General features: G+C 40.4%; 1 long non-coding RNA gene across 1 annotated transcript in view; it reads left to right on the plus strand.

Annotated features, from left to right (window-relative positions):
• Positions 1 to 2,043: 2,043 nt before the first annotated feature.
• Positions 2,044 to 16,497, plus strand: part of LOC125437490 — an 18,379-nt gene continuing 3,925 nt past the window's right edge. Inside the window, exons 1-3 of the long non-coding RNA XR_007245225.1 lie at positions 2,044 to 2,155; positions 5,360 to 5,370; positions 12,427 to 12,430. This is a non-coding gene — a long non-coding RNA (uncharacterized LOC125437490). The remainder of the gene's footprint in view (positions 2,156 to 5,359; positions 5,371 to 12,426; positions 12,431 to 16,497) is intronic.

The following is a 16,497-nucleotide window of genomic DNA, read 5'->3' on the forward strand; positions in this document are numbered from 1 at the left end:
AAAGGCTTAGAAGGATACACTGATAATAGCTCTGCTTAGTATAACACTGGTAATAACACAAATTTTAATACAAAGTATAACTGATGTAAAACAAAAAATGGTCAAATGTCAAAGTGTGGACCAGAGCCAGTTTGTGAATTAGGTTTTTTTTGGGGGGGAGAGGAGGGGGGCCTCCTTATTGCTCTACCATATTTTAATTCAGATGTTGTAAAAAGATATCCACAATTTTACTCATAAGCATTTGTCTCATTTATCCATAGAGGCTTGGGCCACTTTCAGGTTTTGAGACTACAAGCCTTAATAAAAATAAAAAATGTCAACACATGATGTGCATAAAAACGAGGTGCAACTTGCTTGCTTGAAACAGGTGTCTAAATGTCAACCTACTCTGAAGTTTAGACCCAGACCAAATGTCCCTCCTGGCTCCCATTGTGATTGGCCCTGCTTATATGGGATAGAAAGTTAGAAGAAAAAGCCGGTTCCCTAAGACTGCATCTATGCTTTGATTTTTATAGCTATTTTCTAGGCTTTGATAAGGGTTTTCAGGCTGTACCTGGCAACTGGTGGGAGGGTTGGGGACAGGAACATGGGGGACACAATATGAGCTACGCTGCTGTGTGATGTAGGTTAGCTCTAGGAATCACCAGATATTTTATGGATTTGCCATGAAGATTGTTGTGATTGTTAGAGCTACCCTATGTCACTTCCAGGTTTTTTTCAGAGGTGATGTAGCAGCATTGCTGATGTTGCCATTTTAAAAATAATTTCTCCCACTGCTGTTTTGTAGGGCTGTGGACAACTAGGACTCCTGGTGGGAGGCCTAGTAAAAATTATATTAATACACTCCACAGCTATGAACCCTTCAGTTTTTATTAACTTTATTATGTAGCTTAGCCACTGGAAGAGGAGCTGTTACAAGAAAATCCACATTTGACCACTGAGCCAATGTCAGTAGAGAACAGCAGCTTTGATAATGCAGGTTGGCCAACTCAGGTTTAAAATACTGAGTGATTGTTCCCATGGACACTATACTGATAGAAAAATACAAATGGAACACGTATTAGAAAATGTTTATCATTTTCCGCTCATCAAAATTACCCCTATATATTCTGTTAATACTTTTCTCTCACCTTAACAGCTTACACAGGCAGATCACTCACACTATATTTGCACAAATTTTGTAATGTACAAATTCCCCCAAGGCACTCACTGCAACACAGAGCAGCAGGTCTTGCTTGTGTAGTTATTCACACCAGTGGTGTCATCTATGGTCAATTCACACAGTATACCAATGAATTACATTTGTTATTTTTGAATCCGTGTCTATTTTATTCCGTTTTTATCCTTCGCTTGGGTACCCGTTTTCCATGAAGGAAATAATCCATTTTATTTCTTCCCCTTTTCTCCCCGCTTTTTTTTACAATACAAATGCGCAGGCATGAACATCCCATTTTTCCTTTGCTCTGATTGGCTGTTCCACCACCACAATCCCCCTTCCGCCCTCTGCTAAGGGAATGTTTCCTATTGGTGGAGAATCTACAGCAACCCTGGGAAATCCAAGCAGGACCTCCCCTTCCCATTTCTCTAGCATGGAAAATAAGTTTTGGGCTTTGAAACCATGGGACATGTAAACATGAAGCATGTAACATTGTGATATACAAAATAATAAAATCTGTCCAAAAAGGGAGCAAAGGTGTGCATCTGCCTAGCTATGTGCTCTAAACACCCAAAAAATAAAAAAGGAAAGGAAACAGGTTCATTGCTCACAATGGCCCCATTTGTTGCAAATCTGTTGCTATACACATTTGGGTGAAATGGCACAGTCACTACCAAGAAGAGAAAATGCACTTGTGGGATGTTTCTGAAATGGTGGGCTATCACACTGGTTGGCTGCTCAGCAGAAATGAAACTGACATGAGGTAAGGCTGGAGAATGGGCAGGAGGGCAGGAAAAATAAAGCAGTTTGGCGCCCATGCTGTTCCCATGGAAGCAGGCTTAACCCAGGATTTTTCAAAAAGATCGTGATTTTGGCACTTTATTGGGAAAAAAACCCAAGTTGAGGGAAATATCATGGATCAATCCCTCTTTGAGGAAAAGACCCATGTAAAGCTCTTGTCCAAACTGGGACATTTCCTTTCGTCAACCCATTATATATGTGGAAATGACCTATGACACATGGACACATGAATAAGGGACAGTCTGACAGTGCCATTATAAATAGAACAGATGGTGTTAAGGGGTTGCAATATTAACCCAGTTTAGTCACATAGTTGCAACATTTATGGCACAATCCTGTGCAGAGTTATTCCAGTCTAATCCCACTAAATTGAATGGACTTTGACTGGAGTAATTCTCTTTAGGATTGCATTGTTAAGTTATAAAGTATGTTATCCCTCACCTTTCAATTTAAATCAAACAGAAGCTTTTCCAGCCAGTCTTAATGTACTGAAAAGAGATACAAAAGCACCACTTCATAAAATGAAACAGATTTTAGATTTAATACTAAGTTCTGAAATTGTAGCTTCTCCCTTTTCTGTTGTAAGGATAGTATGTGATTGCTTGCTCCAACTATGTACCTTAATATGATCTGAAGTATTCATTCTAATCTTTTGAGTACTTCAGTTACCAATTACCAAAACCCAGCTATTCAGTTCTACAACTGTGTGAGGAAATATTAGCTCCAGATCAGGGTGCTGGGACTTTTTTCTCTAGAGCTGGACTTTATGTGAAATTAAGCTCTCTGGAGTCTCTTCTTGCTCTCAGAACTACCCTGTTTCCCAGAAAATAAGACATCCCTTGAGAATAAGACGTAGCAGAGGTTTTACTGAAGTGCTAAATATAAAGCATCCCCCGAAAGTAAGACGTAGCAAAGTTTTTGTTTGGAAAAATGCCCGTCGAACAGAACTCCAGAGCATGCAGTTGTGGAGCGGAAAAACAAGACATCCCCTGAAAATATGACATAGCACATCTTTGGGAGCAAAAATTAATATAAGACACTGTCTTATTTTCGGGGAAACACAGTAAGAACATAAGAAAGAGCCTGCTGGATCAGACAAGAGTCCATCTAGTCCAGCACTCTGCTACTCACAGTGGCCCACCAGGTGCCTTTGGGAGCTTACATGCAGGAGGTGAAAGCAATGACCTTATGCTGCTGCTGTACCCGAGCACCTGGTCTGCTAAGGCATTTGCAACCTCAGATCAAGAAGGATCAAGACTGGTAGCCAGAGATCGACTTCTCCTTCATAAATCTGTCCAAGCCCCCTTTAAAGCTAGCCCCTTTTAAAACTGTAGAGGGACATTGATTTTACTTCAACTAAGAAAAAAATGGAGAAGCTTGAAAAAGAAACTGCACTGCAGTATAGACCATACCTGGTCGATAGAAATTGATATTAGATTGATCCATGGCATTGAGAGATTTCTTATATTACTTTCTATGTTTTATTTTTAATTAAAGTAGAAAAGTGGTTTTGGGGTATCTGACTGTAGCAAAATCTTCATCAAGGTACTACTTTGGGTTTTCATTGAAACTTGCAAAGTGCAAAATATTTTTTAAAAGGAATTATGCAGACATTCAGTTCTGTGGGTAACGTTTTTATGATAAAGAATAAGTATGTGCTTGGGAACAGTATGATGAAATGATCCCATAAAATTAGTTTGCCTAGTAGTTCCTAGTTACACCAAATAGACTTTGAAACTAAATTTGGTTGGAGACATCCTTATCTCTAGGCAAACCAGAGTGAGATTTGAATGGTTCAGTATAAATCTTTTGCCTCAGAGTCACCATGGGTTGGGAAGTTTAAAATGTGGAACAAATGTTTGCAGACTTCACCCTTGTGTACCAATCTATGCTAAAGCTCTCTTGGACCAATACTGAAACAGCAAGAATTTTCAAACAGAGAGATCAGGCCTTGCAGATTTATTTTTTTCAACTTTGTGCAGACAGGGTTTTGTAACATCTTGAAAACAAACTTTCAAGTCTGGTATTACAACTACAGAAGTATATTTATGTTTGAAAAAAATCTTCTAGCAGCTGTCTGACTGATCAAAATAGACACCAAACACAGCAGGACTATTAAGATGATTGATTATTGTATTTTGCTTCTTGCAGTGATATATACAGGGTCACTACATACAAGTTATGGTTGAACATGTGGGGAGAAGTCATAGGAATTGTGGGGGGGGGGGTAGATAGCTTGGCTGGATACATTGCTAGATCCATTAAAGGCACCATAATTCCATTGTTGACCACATAACTATTTAGGGACACTTTATATCAAAAAGTGTGTGAGAAAGGGGTGTTGCTAGGACTACAACCAAAGCTCCTGACATATTTTAACAACAGGTTGAAGAGGATGTCCTTCTGTTGTTACTTCTTTAAATGTTCTTCTAAATTGTTATAAATATTGTCCTGAACATTATTTATAACAATTAATGGGCAATATTTCCACTAATGAAACTGCTGCTCTTTGCTCATGGAAGGATCATTCTCTTTAATCCCCTCTACTTCTCATGCATTAACTTCTCACTCAACTTCTTCACTTGCACTGCAGCACTCAGATGGGAAGCCAAGAATGCTATCTGTTCCCCATCTAGAACTTGTCCTCTAATCCATCCAGAATCTACGTTGGCTGTGATGATTTATTCCCACATCACTGCAGTTATACTGGGAGGGATGATTCCCTAAATATCCAATGGCTTGCCTGTCTGAAAAGACTGAGGCAGATGGTGACAAATAGTTATGAAATAATTCATTATAATTAAATCTAAATCCTTCTGAATAGCTATGGAAATAACATTCTAAACACCTATATCACAACAGCCAGCTGGCCAAATCCTGCTAAATAACAAGGCCTTATGTTTCAGAAGCATGCTTAGATTTGGACTTTAGTAAGCCACCACCTATAGAGAGTTCCACAGAACAGGGATTACCTACCAAAATCCTTCTCTGTGCATACTATGTATGAGAATGTTATATAGTCATACTTACAATATACTTCATGGATGTTAGAGCTGTATCTTAAATATTATATTGCACATAGGAATGCCTGAACATCTGCCAGTTTATTTTGCCTCCTGTTTGCCAGTGGCAAAGCTGATGGACAGTTCAGCCATTCCAAACCAGCTGTGTGTCTGTTCACAGGAACAGGCTACTTGCAGTCATCAGAAGCTGAGTTCCAGGTGATGAGCGATCAGTTGGGAGTCAGATTATGATGTTCTGCTAGGGCAATTTTGGTCTATACCAAGAAAAGTTTGGAGAAGGGCTGATTCCCACCTGATCAAGGGAATTAGTTGTAAGTCTTGTTCTTCTGATCTCACAAGTTAGAAGCTTTGCAGTTCCTGAGATGCAGCAAACTGGTAGGAAATGTGTGGGTGTGTGGAGGGGGTGATCAGAAGCCCAGGTGAGTCACCTTTTTCTGTCTCTCTCCAATCTCACTTCTATTTTTCTCCCCCACCCCCAACCTGTTGTTTGGATTGTGAGAAAAGAAGAGGGATTATCTTTCTCCTCTTTTATTTACAATTGTAAATAAGAAACATTGCTCTTACCCACTCCCAACATTGAGAGGATGAGACAGAATGGATATATGCGCAGGCTGGGTGGGGCTGGTGTGCTGCCACAGCAACATGCAGTACTGAGGAGGCTCAGAGCCAGTACTGGACTGCTGACAGTGCAGCAAGGAATACCGTCCAAAGATAGCAAGTCTGTTGTAGAATCCAGAGAGATGTCAATAAGGCCACGAGTCAAATGTCAGGAATATATGCAGCCACAAGGAAATCCAAGAAGCAAAATCAGAAGCCAGTCCATTGTCAGTCAGGGTCTGGAGACAGCGGTGGTGTGCAGGCAAGGTCAGGTAGAACACACTTTGCAACCACAACTGCAGTACCTGCCAAAGGTCTTTTATTCCTCAGAACTACTTGCCTGGGACTGTTCCTGAAAAGACTCTGTATAATGCCTGGCATGCAGTGTTGCTGAGCGGTACCTCTCCTTTAAGGCAACTCTAAATCTCTGCTTTCAGTGCTGACTTACATCTGGAGACCCAGAGCTGCTAGATCTTCCTTAGCCCTGCTAATTAGCTCTGAGCCAGAAGCCTGTGCTGGTTCAGACTGCTGATTCAGCTGGCATCTCTTTGCAAGGCTCAGTTAATTCTTCCTTGGATGAGCTGTCAGCTACAGCAGAAGGGGCCATGACACTATACTTTCCCTAACTTTTTGTATTGGAAAGCTCAGAAGCCAATATAACTCCATATAACTTCCTTATGTAGCAGTCTTTCTGAGGGGAATGGCGGATCAGAAGTCTATTCCCAGCAATTCTTTCAATCAGTTGGAAGTCACCTTCTGTCAAATAGCAGATGCAAACTTGTTCAGATGATGTTTGAGTTGCTCTATGCAAGCTGACCTATTAAGAGTGTCAGTGCATTATAGGGGTTAAGAGCAGAAGACTCTAATCTGGAGAACTGGGTTTGATTTCCCACTCCTCTACATGGAGCCTGCTGGGTGACCTTCGGCTAGTCTCATTTTTTTCGGAACTCTCTCAGTCCCACCAACCACACTAAGTACCTGTTGTGGGGAGGGAAAGAGTCTGTAAGTTGCTTTGAGACCCTTTATGGTTAGGAAAAATGGGGTATAAAAACCAACTCTTCTTCTAGGACTATGATCCAAGAAAATTCAGTTACTGTTTTGCATCTGGTAGGGTACTTCTGCTATTATTCCTGATTTGGGGGTAAGACAGTATCAATTTGGGTTTCAAGTACCAGAATTTTGGCACAATTTTGGAACCAATTTGAGGGCTTAGTTCAGCTATTTATAATGATATGGCACCACATTTCCAAATTTAGAAAAGCTGGGTGATCTCTACTAGTCTCTCTAATTCAACATTGACTTTACAAAGCCACTTAAATGATAATGCAGTTGCACCTATGTTTGTGGAAAGTTATATTTTCAATGTATCTATTTTATTAAATTCCCAATTACATAATTATTAAATTCCAAATTAAATAATTTGGAATTTTTAGGGAGGGTCATATAATGTCTGCAGAGAATGCAGAATTTTTTTAAAAAAGCCTCATTGGTTTAGAATAATCATATAATTCAGATTATTATTTCTGGGATCAGATGTTGGAGAAAAGATTACATGTCTGCTGTCTTGCTTAGAACATTAAGAGTGTGTGAAGCAGGAAATAAAAAGCTCTCAAGAGAAAACAAAGATAACCTTTTCCTATCCTTTTCCTTCCCATCCTGCCTATCAGATTGGTTTTGAAGGAGGACTTGTAAATTAAAGGGTCACCGAAATGCAGAAATTCTTTCCCCCTCAGGCCAGTATGGAGGGACAGAAAATATGCTTCCACAGCTATATGTCAAGCTGATATAGCAATATACAGCAGATTATTAACAAATCAGGAAACCTATATCTACATGTAGGGATGTCCTAGGGCCTGTTCTTAAATCTACCTTTATTGGCCAGAATTAAGAAAGATTAATGAACAAAACAGTTCTACACATGCACCAAGATGATAATGCCAGCAACACACTAGAGTCTCATGAAATGCTGCTGAAGGATCTCCTGACATTGAGGTGTACTTTCCTTTGGGGACATGCTGGGTGCACCTGGGAGGGGGAAACAGCTTTTTGTCACATAGATGAGAATAGATGTCAAGGATATGCCTGCCTTTGTGCCATGTAAATAGTGTCATTATTTTCTATTTCAATGTGTTTGCATGGATCATGAACCAGCAGGCCATTTGGCAGTGATTGCACCACAGGGAAGGATAATCTATTAGGTTAAAATGTTTTAAATAAGTTTAAACGTTATCTTTGTTCAGCTAAAAAACCAAACCAACTACCAATTCTCCCCAGTTTTATCTGATCTGTAGAAATCCTATCCTCATTTTCACTCCCATAGGAATTCTTAGTATTCCCACAAGGACTTCTTCCAGTGGTGTTTAATGTATAGTTCTAACAACAGCAGAAGAAGAGTTTAGATTTATACCCAGCTTTTCTCAATCGTAAGGGTCTCAGAGCAGGGTACAAACTTCTTTCCTTCCTCTCCCCACAACAGACACCTTGCAACATAGGTGGGGCTGAGAGACTGCTGAAGAACTGTGACAAGTCCAAGGTCACCCAGCAGACTTCCTGTGGAGGAGTGGGCAAACAAATCCAGTTTACCAGATTAGACTCTGCTGCTTCTGCAAAAGAGCGAGGAATCAAACCCAGTTCTCTGGATTAGAGTCCACCACTGTTAACCACTACATCACACTGGCTCACATCTTCTTTCTACTATTCTTCTTCCATCCCTCTGTGTACGTGAAGTGCTGCTATAATCTCAGAATTCAAGAAGCCAGGGAATGCAATTTTGCAGGACACCAAACACTACAAAGACCCATAAAACTACACTTTTCACTGACTCTGCAACCTGATATGTGGTTGTCAGGGGCTTATCTGCAAGAGGAATATGGGGGCAAATTGACCCCAGGTGCCACCCACTAGATCATGTGGGGGGGCACAAAATCACCCCACACCCTTCCCGTGGAGAGGTGCCCCTGCCCGGGCCAGGAGCCTGCTGTGGGCCCACTGAGCGTCCCTCGACCCAGCCCCACCCAGCCTGCCCTTTCCACGCTGCCCAGGACCACTGCCACTATCCTCCGCCAGCTGAGGTAAGTGGAACGCAGGGGGGCAGGGATGCCAGGGGGCACAAAGGATGTGCAGGGGGTTCAAGTTGTGTGTGTGTGTGGGGGGGGGGGGTTCCCTGGGTACCATTTATTGCTGGTATACCTCTGGTTGTTGAAGCTGTGTTTCAAGAAAGACAGATACTTCTCTTCAGTCCTGCTACCATTATTTTCTTCATCAGAAAAGCTACTGCCATCTGTTCCTCAGTAGCCAGGCAGGATGGGTTGAGGGTCAACAATGACGGGGGAGATTTCAGACCTGTTTGCTTCCCCACTATGCTATCAGGTTCATAATTGGACAATGAATTGACTAATATGTGTTCTAGGGGAAAATGTTCAATTATCTCAGGCTTAAAGTCCAACGAATTGAGCAACCTGTGTTACAGCAGCCATGACACAGAGCAGGGATGAGCTATGTTATAGATCAGTTTCAACTGTGATTATTGCTAAATGTTGTATCCAGTTCTATATATGAAAAAGTTACCACAGGTATTAGCATCCCCATGGCAACCATAACATGATTAACCTTGGTGGAGGCTCTTATTTTAGAAATCTTATCTTATCCAAATGCTTTGTGGTTTTAGGGGTCATGCCAATTGTTATGTCATATTTTTGATAGTGAAAGCTCATCTATTCCTGGTTGTTCAGTTTAATAAAACTGTGGGTTACTTACCAATAAATAATTGTGAAGAAGAAAAAAATCTTGCGATGTGTGTGATATAGATTATCTATTCAGGTTTGTTGAACTTTGCACACAGCACTAGGTGTTTAGCATTAAAATGCAATGAAAGGTAATGAGACAAAATCAATCTTTGCAAACTTGAATTTGACAAATTTTACAGATTCACAGAAGGTTAAATGTGAGGAACTATTTAGGCTAGTTAAGGAACATATGAATTGATTTGCAGATTTGAAAGGCATTCAGGCTGTAATTCAAAGTTTGTATTCCTGGAAATAAGTCACCTTGAAATAAGTAAACATGCTTATGGCAGGCTGTTAATTTTAGCTCAAATCGAAAATAGCTTTGGAAGTGTAAATGACTGTAACACAGTTTTAGATTTTATACCAGCCATAAGACAGAACATAAAGCAACAGCTCTATAAGCAGGTTTCAACTAATCCTGGGGAGCCCCCAGGCTTGAGAAAGATCTGATTTTAATTCTTCCCCTGTATAATACAAACCAAAATATTGTAGAATTTCCAGAAAGTCAGGCAGTTGCTGACTGGGAACGCAGAAACAAAGTCTGCATCTCTTTCCCACTAGTGAAAGACAAGAAAAGAGACAAATATTTTGTTTGCACACTCTAAGTGGCAGAAATATGGGCTGCTACAGAACAGACATTTGAATATGGGGAAATATCCCACCAACAAGAACCAAAAATAGGGTACTATATAAGAGCAAAATTAGAAAAAAAGTTCTGAGATCTGCACAACGTGAAGATCAAGTTTCTAAGATTTATATAAAAACAACCCAACCAATAGACAAATAGGACCACTGGAATATTTTTCAGCAAAGGTGGATTACAAACATGAGTGAAGCGCTAAATCATGTATTCTCTGTCTCTTGCTCTGTTTCCTATTAGTCTAGATGACTGGGAGAAAAATGCTTCGAGCACTGAAGTGATACTATCTGCTTTCTCCTGTATTCTGTTTCTTCCTTTAAAAAAGGTCTCAGGCAGCTTCCTGATTCAAAGTCCTGAGAAATTAGCCAGATCAGCCTTATCAGGCTGTCATCCAGAGATGGGAGGTCTTTTTTTTTGGTTCAACTCCAGAGTAACAGTTATTGCAGGCCGAGAAGGGATCCTGTGGGCTCAAGCAACCTTAAGACCACCCCTGACCCAATAAACATGCAACAACTTGTTTTGGGGTAAAATTTATTTTATTTATTAACGAGTTAACTCCAGATTAGCAGTTATTCTGCATATACAGGCAATCACTGAATGCCTACAAACTGTGCCTGTGGCACAGAGTCCCTTTTGTTGCCACTTAGAGATGAAGGTTGCAATTAAAAAAAAACAATTACATATACATGGGACCCCTTAAAATAAAGAATACTGTAAATAAGTATGTTTGTCCACAGACATGCTCATTAGATCACTGGAGAACACTCTACATATATTCCGGCCATGGAACTGCTCCACAAGGATGCCAGGGTTAGTGTTTTAATTCATGGCACCATGCTTGAGACAGAAAAGTTGCACTAATTGTTTAATTTTCCTTCTCCACGTCGGTGCTAGGGAATTATTGATTGTGAGGATTGCATTAGGACATTAATCATATAGCTCAGGCATTCCACCAACACATTTAATTTCAGGCCTTTTAAAAGTATTATAAGCTTCATTATTTTCCTGGTTTGTGGATTTCTGTCTTTTACCGTTTATTGAATCTAATTATTTATATTTAATACCCCAGTTTCACTGTGTTTAAGACAGAACTCTGTGGCTCTGTGGAACAAAGGTGTAAATTGGACTCAAATCTGGCAAATCAGTTTATCTCTATTCTCAAGTGAATTAATGAATAATGAACACTTAATGACCTATGCATAATTTACATGAAACTTGATTTAAAGCAAGTATGATTTATCTCCTGATTTAGCTAGAAATAATAATTTACCATAAAGTGTTTTAGTTTTTGTGTATATATACAGTAGGCATAATTTTAGAGTAGTGTGGCAATAGTCTAGTGGTACAGCTGTGATAATGGATTGCAACCTATGTTTTGGCAAAAGTTCAATTGGCCATATTTGAGAAATTATTGGTATTTAGATGCTGGAAGAGATACAACTGGATTTTTCCCAGCATTCCAAAAGCCACTGTGCAAGGCACCATTTCCTACTGGGGCTAAAGTATAGGGGCTCTTCCATTTCTGCATTGTTCTTCGTATGTCTCAGCACTCAAGCTGTATTGATCTCCAGAGGGGGGAAAAACCCAGCGCCATCTCTTTGCCTGTCCTTTTTCTCTCCTCTCCCCACCCCCCAGCAAATAATGGAAAAGATACTGATATTCTTCCTCACTGTGAAACAAATAGATCATGGCAAATGCAGGATTTTCAACAGAAAGATTTATTATTTATTTACTGTCCGTCAATCACTGTAAAAGTAGGAAACTAAAATGAATGCAGTCAGGATTTTTTTCTTAAATGCTTTTGGCCAGCACTATTCTCTCCCTGAGGCCCACTATGCACGGGTCATTAAACACGTGTTTAGAATGAGAAAAAATCCATTGGGGGGGGGGGGGAGTTCACACAGATCCCGGCCTTAAAGCGAATCTGCCCCATGTTATTTCGCCCAAACCAGTTTTTTCTGAGAATCACGCTATTTGCGAGTCTTTTGAAAAAATCCCGGGTTGCACCCACTTGCAAGCAAATGGCCAGGTAAAATACAGGGCGATGTCTTCAGAAGCAATGTGATCTTCACCATGAGTAGTATTAAGGACTAAATCTAGAAGTAAATCTGCCTTCAGCTTTTGTGTGCATAGTTTTCATTTTTTAAAAGAAACTTTGTGACAAGAAAATGTTAATTTATTAACAAGGTTATATTGAAAGAAATAGCAACAATTCACTGGATTTTAAAAGATAATGAATTCCTGAAGGCATGAGCCATAATCCAGCAGATTTGGGCTCTGCTGGATGTATACACATCAGGGAGGGTCCATGGCTTAGTGGTAGAACATCTGATTTGTAGGCAAAAGGTCCCCTACAGAATACATGAGTTATATTGTCATTTGTAATTGAAGATTTTGTAGATATATAAAAAGCAAAGCAGACAGAATTGTTGGGCAATTTGAAGTATGCATTCCACATTTCTGAATGTGTACAGAGCAGTACGTGGTTCTAGTAACAGAAAATGGAAACACAAATGTCTGTGTAAAAAACAAGAATTGTATATCAACAGGGGCATAATATCCAAATTGGAAGATGTCATAGTCTCACTGTATGCTCCACTGATCAGGCCGTACCTGGAGTATAGTGCTCAATTCTAGAGGCATCACTTCAAAAATAATGTGGACAGAATGGAGCAGGTGCAGAGGAAAACAGCAAGGATGATCAGAGGCCTGGAGACAAAAGCCTTGTGAGGAAAGGCTAAGGGACTGGAGAAGAGAAGGTTGAGGGAGACATGATTGCTGTCTTTAAGCATTTGAAAAGCTGTCATTTAGAAGAGGGCAGGGAGCTGTTCCTTTTGGTAACTGAGGATAGGACTCACAATAATAGGTATAAATTACAGGCAGAAAGGAACTGGGCATTAGGAAGATTTTTTTTACAGTAAGAATAGTTCAGCAGAGGAATTGGCTGCTTGGGAGGGTAACAAGCTCCTTCTCTCTGTCAGTCTTCAAGCACTGACTGGAGGAATACTTGTCAGGGATGTTCTAGGCTGATCCTGCATTGAACATGGGGTTTGACTAGATGGCTTGTATGGTCCCTTCCAACTCTGTGATTCTATTATTAATGGCCTAATCCAGATTTGGGGGGGCGCAAATCCACTGAAGGAGGTGGTGTGGGTCTGCACTGACACATTTGCCACCTTCACCAGCACAAAGGGCACTTACACCAGAGGAGCAGGCAAAGGCACTAATGGTTTGCTTTCCCTCTGCAGTGGTGAAAGCCAGAAGTTCAGGCCACTGCAGAGTTGCTCTGGAGTCCCCATTGGACACTGGCATGGGGAGAAAGGCTTGACCTTTTCTAAAGGTAGAGTCAAAATTAGTTGGCTTGCACCCCAGGTTTGCGATGAGTTGCACCAAGGCCCAGGCCTGGACTTATGCTACTATTTGTGTGTGTGTGTGGGGGGGAGGGTGACATAAATCAGTTAAGAGCTATGGAGACCTTTCAGGTGGTTGCCCATCTCCTCATGTCTAAAAACAGAAATGTGGGGGCTCGGAATTGGGCAAATATTAGAATATTGGGGAAAATGACAGTTGGTTGAGGGCTATATATATTTGAAAAATGTAGCTAATGCTCATAAGGAGTGTTGACTTGATTGAGAGGAAGGACAATTATGGACTGAAAAGAGACACCGATTTCTATGCCTGGAGGGGAAAAATTGACAAAGTGATATAAGACTGGCAACAGATGATTGGGAAGAGAAAGAAAGAGGATATAAAATGAAGACAGGTGAAAACTTTATTACACTTTAAGGTGAAGGGTAGAAAATATAGCAGTAGTAAAGAGAACAGAAAAGCAAGGATGTAGAAATTAGCTGTTCATAAGAGTACCTAGGATGGTGATTTATGTATCAGGAATTCTCTTTTCATACTTGACAACAACACAAAGGTCTCATCTATTAAATGTGATCATATTTATTATTGCTACACAGTGATCAAAGAGTCTTTCCTTTTTAAGTTTTATTTCTTTACTGAAAACAAACATAAAACATGAACATTTATATTCATACAAGTTATAAGGAACTTTCTATTTGAATTTACATTTTGAGTTACATTTCTCTATCTTTTGCTACATCTTCATATCTAATAACATTTATTGTGAAGCATAAATTGCCAAAATCTTTCTCTTTCTGTTTAACTTTATTCTTAATTCCCAACTATGTAATTAAAAAAAGACATTCCATTTTCTGGGAATTGATCGATTATGCCATTTTTTTCATTCTCTTTGTGAGTATTCAGTATTGTTTTTCATGTACCTCCCTGGTATGGGTCCCATTTGATCTTCATTAATTAAGTCTGTGATATTGATGATGATGATAGCCTTTATTGGCATTCCAAAATACAATAAATACAATAAAACAATAAATACAATAAAACAATAAAACCATAAAACAATTGTCCATGAAAGACAGATAGTTACAGCAGCCATTCAGAGTCTCATCAAAAGTTTAGTCCAAATGGACTCATCAAAAGTGCCATTCCTATACACCTCTCCACAGATCTGACTAAAAACCCACCAACAGAGCCCAGGCATCACAACAGCATACAGTGTCAACACTCCACTATAAAACACAGAGTTTGTTAGAGTGGCACCTAATTCTAACACAGAACAAGGGATAGGGGGCGAGGAAATGGGCAAACAATTGATTTGGCTCCCATAGGTTGCCACAGCCTTCAGTTGTCACTCACTCCATCTAGCAATCAATAACAAAACTACGACATCCCTCAATGAATCACCCACGTTTGACTTTGGGTGACCGTGACCGTGAACCCAAAGGTTGCTGGCAGATGTAGGCACTGTGTGCCAATAGCAAATAGTTAATGTGAGCAGCATTGTTGTTGTTATGATGATAGCAATCTAGTGCTTAGTGTCCATCTAGCGTTGCGTCTATAATCTTTAAAAGATATTTTGCTACGCTTTCGCAGAAGTAAGGATCAAGATTATCTAAGATTAACGGAATCCTAAGAGCATCAGTTAAATGATTGTATAGAAGTGAAGCAATGATGGGCTGGGTCATTCTGATCTTGGCAAATCTTGCACAATGAAACAGAGTGTGCTCCAGTGTCTCTACTTGGCCTGAGTTGCATGGGCATAGCCTCTTTTGTTTATCTATGCGTTGGTATCTGCCTTTAAGGAGCATAGAGGGCATTAAATTGAAACGGGCCAAGGATATTGCTCTTCTGTGCCTTGGATTGGTAAGCCAGAAAAGGTAGTTGGCTGTATGTCCTTGTTCAAAAGGGATAAGCAAATTTAGAGGAGAGCATGTTTTCCTCGCTTCAGCTATCATGTTGCAGTACTCATGTTCCAGCAGCCTGATTTTCAGGCAATTATAGGCCTCTGGTAGAGTGAAAGAGTAAAGTGACTCTAGTGGGAGGCCGATAGAGCTAATTTTTTCTTCCACCAACGTCGTCCATCTGGGAACTACCGAGTCGGAGAGCATCGAGTGGATTAAGCTAGAATGATCTTGTGAAAAATGGATGTGCAGCCAATATTTGATGGTCCTCAGCCAAGCCATTGTGACATGGGATATTTGCCCAAGTTCTAAGCATAGGGCTGCGTATGGAGCACAGTTGGGTAGTCCCATGATTTTATTAAAAAAACGGGATTGAGATCTATTTAAGATTTTGTTCGCCGCTTCAATCCAGATAGGTGCTCCATAAAGGAGCTTGGTTCCACATTTGGCATTGAAAACTTTCAACGCTGATGGTATATATTGATGGCCCGATTTGTGGAAGAAGCGCAGGATTGCTGAAGCGCTGTTATTGGCTGCATCAAGTGCTAGTGTCCTGTGTACTGCCCAATTAAGATTGCTCGTAAGAGTAATGCCCAGATAAGTCTGTGATATGCAGTGCAGTCCTAGGGGAGAGGTCAATTGCACCACAGCCAAGGACAGTGCAGCAGTGATGCAGCCAAGCTGTCTCCAAAGAGGCTTGCTGCACTGTGGCCAGCAAACTGATAGGGATTCTCCCACAACCCCCATGGAATTGCTCTATGCAGTTCCATGGGACACACCTACCTTTTTGCTATTATAAATCTGTGCCAGTACATGGGCTCAAAAAGCCAACTAAAGCTGGCTCTACCTTGGTAATGCCCCCTTTGGTGATGATGTGGGCTCCTGCCCCAGAAGAGCACTAGTGCCTGAGCATCATGCTTCTGTCTGGCTCTACAACACCAGCAAAACTGCACAGGCATAAATGCACTTTACACTGGAGCAAGTTGTATTTACAGCAGTGCTGGAATCATGCCACCTCCTAAGGGGTTTCAGCCCCTCTCTCAGGATTGCACTGTTAACTGTTCAAGCATGACTGTTGTGAAGATTTTATAATCCATGTTTAGTAATGAGATTGTTCTGTATGATTAGAGTGATAATGAGTCATTTCTTTCTTTATATATTATAACTTTAATGTATGTAACATCTATCTATCTATCTATCTATCTATCTATCTATCTATCTATCTATC

The sequence above is a fragment of the Sphaerodactylus townsendi genome, linkage group LG08, assembly GCF_021028975.2.
Source record: "Sphaerodactylus townsendi isolate TG3544 linkage group LG08, MPM_Stown_v2.3, whole genome shotgun sequence".
Lineage (NCBI taxonomy): Eukaryota > Metazoa > Chordata > Lepidosauria > Squamata > Sphaerodactylidae > Sphaerodactylus > Sphaerodactylus townsendi.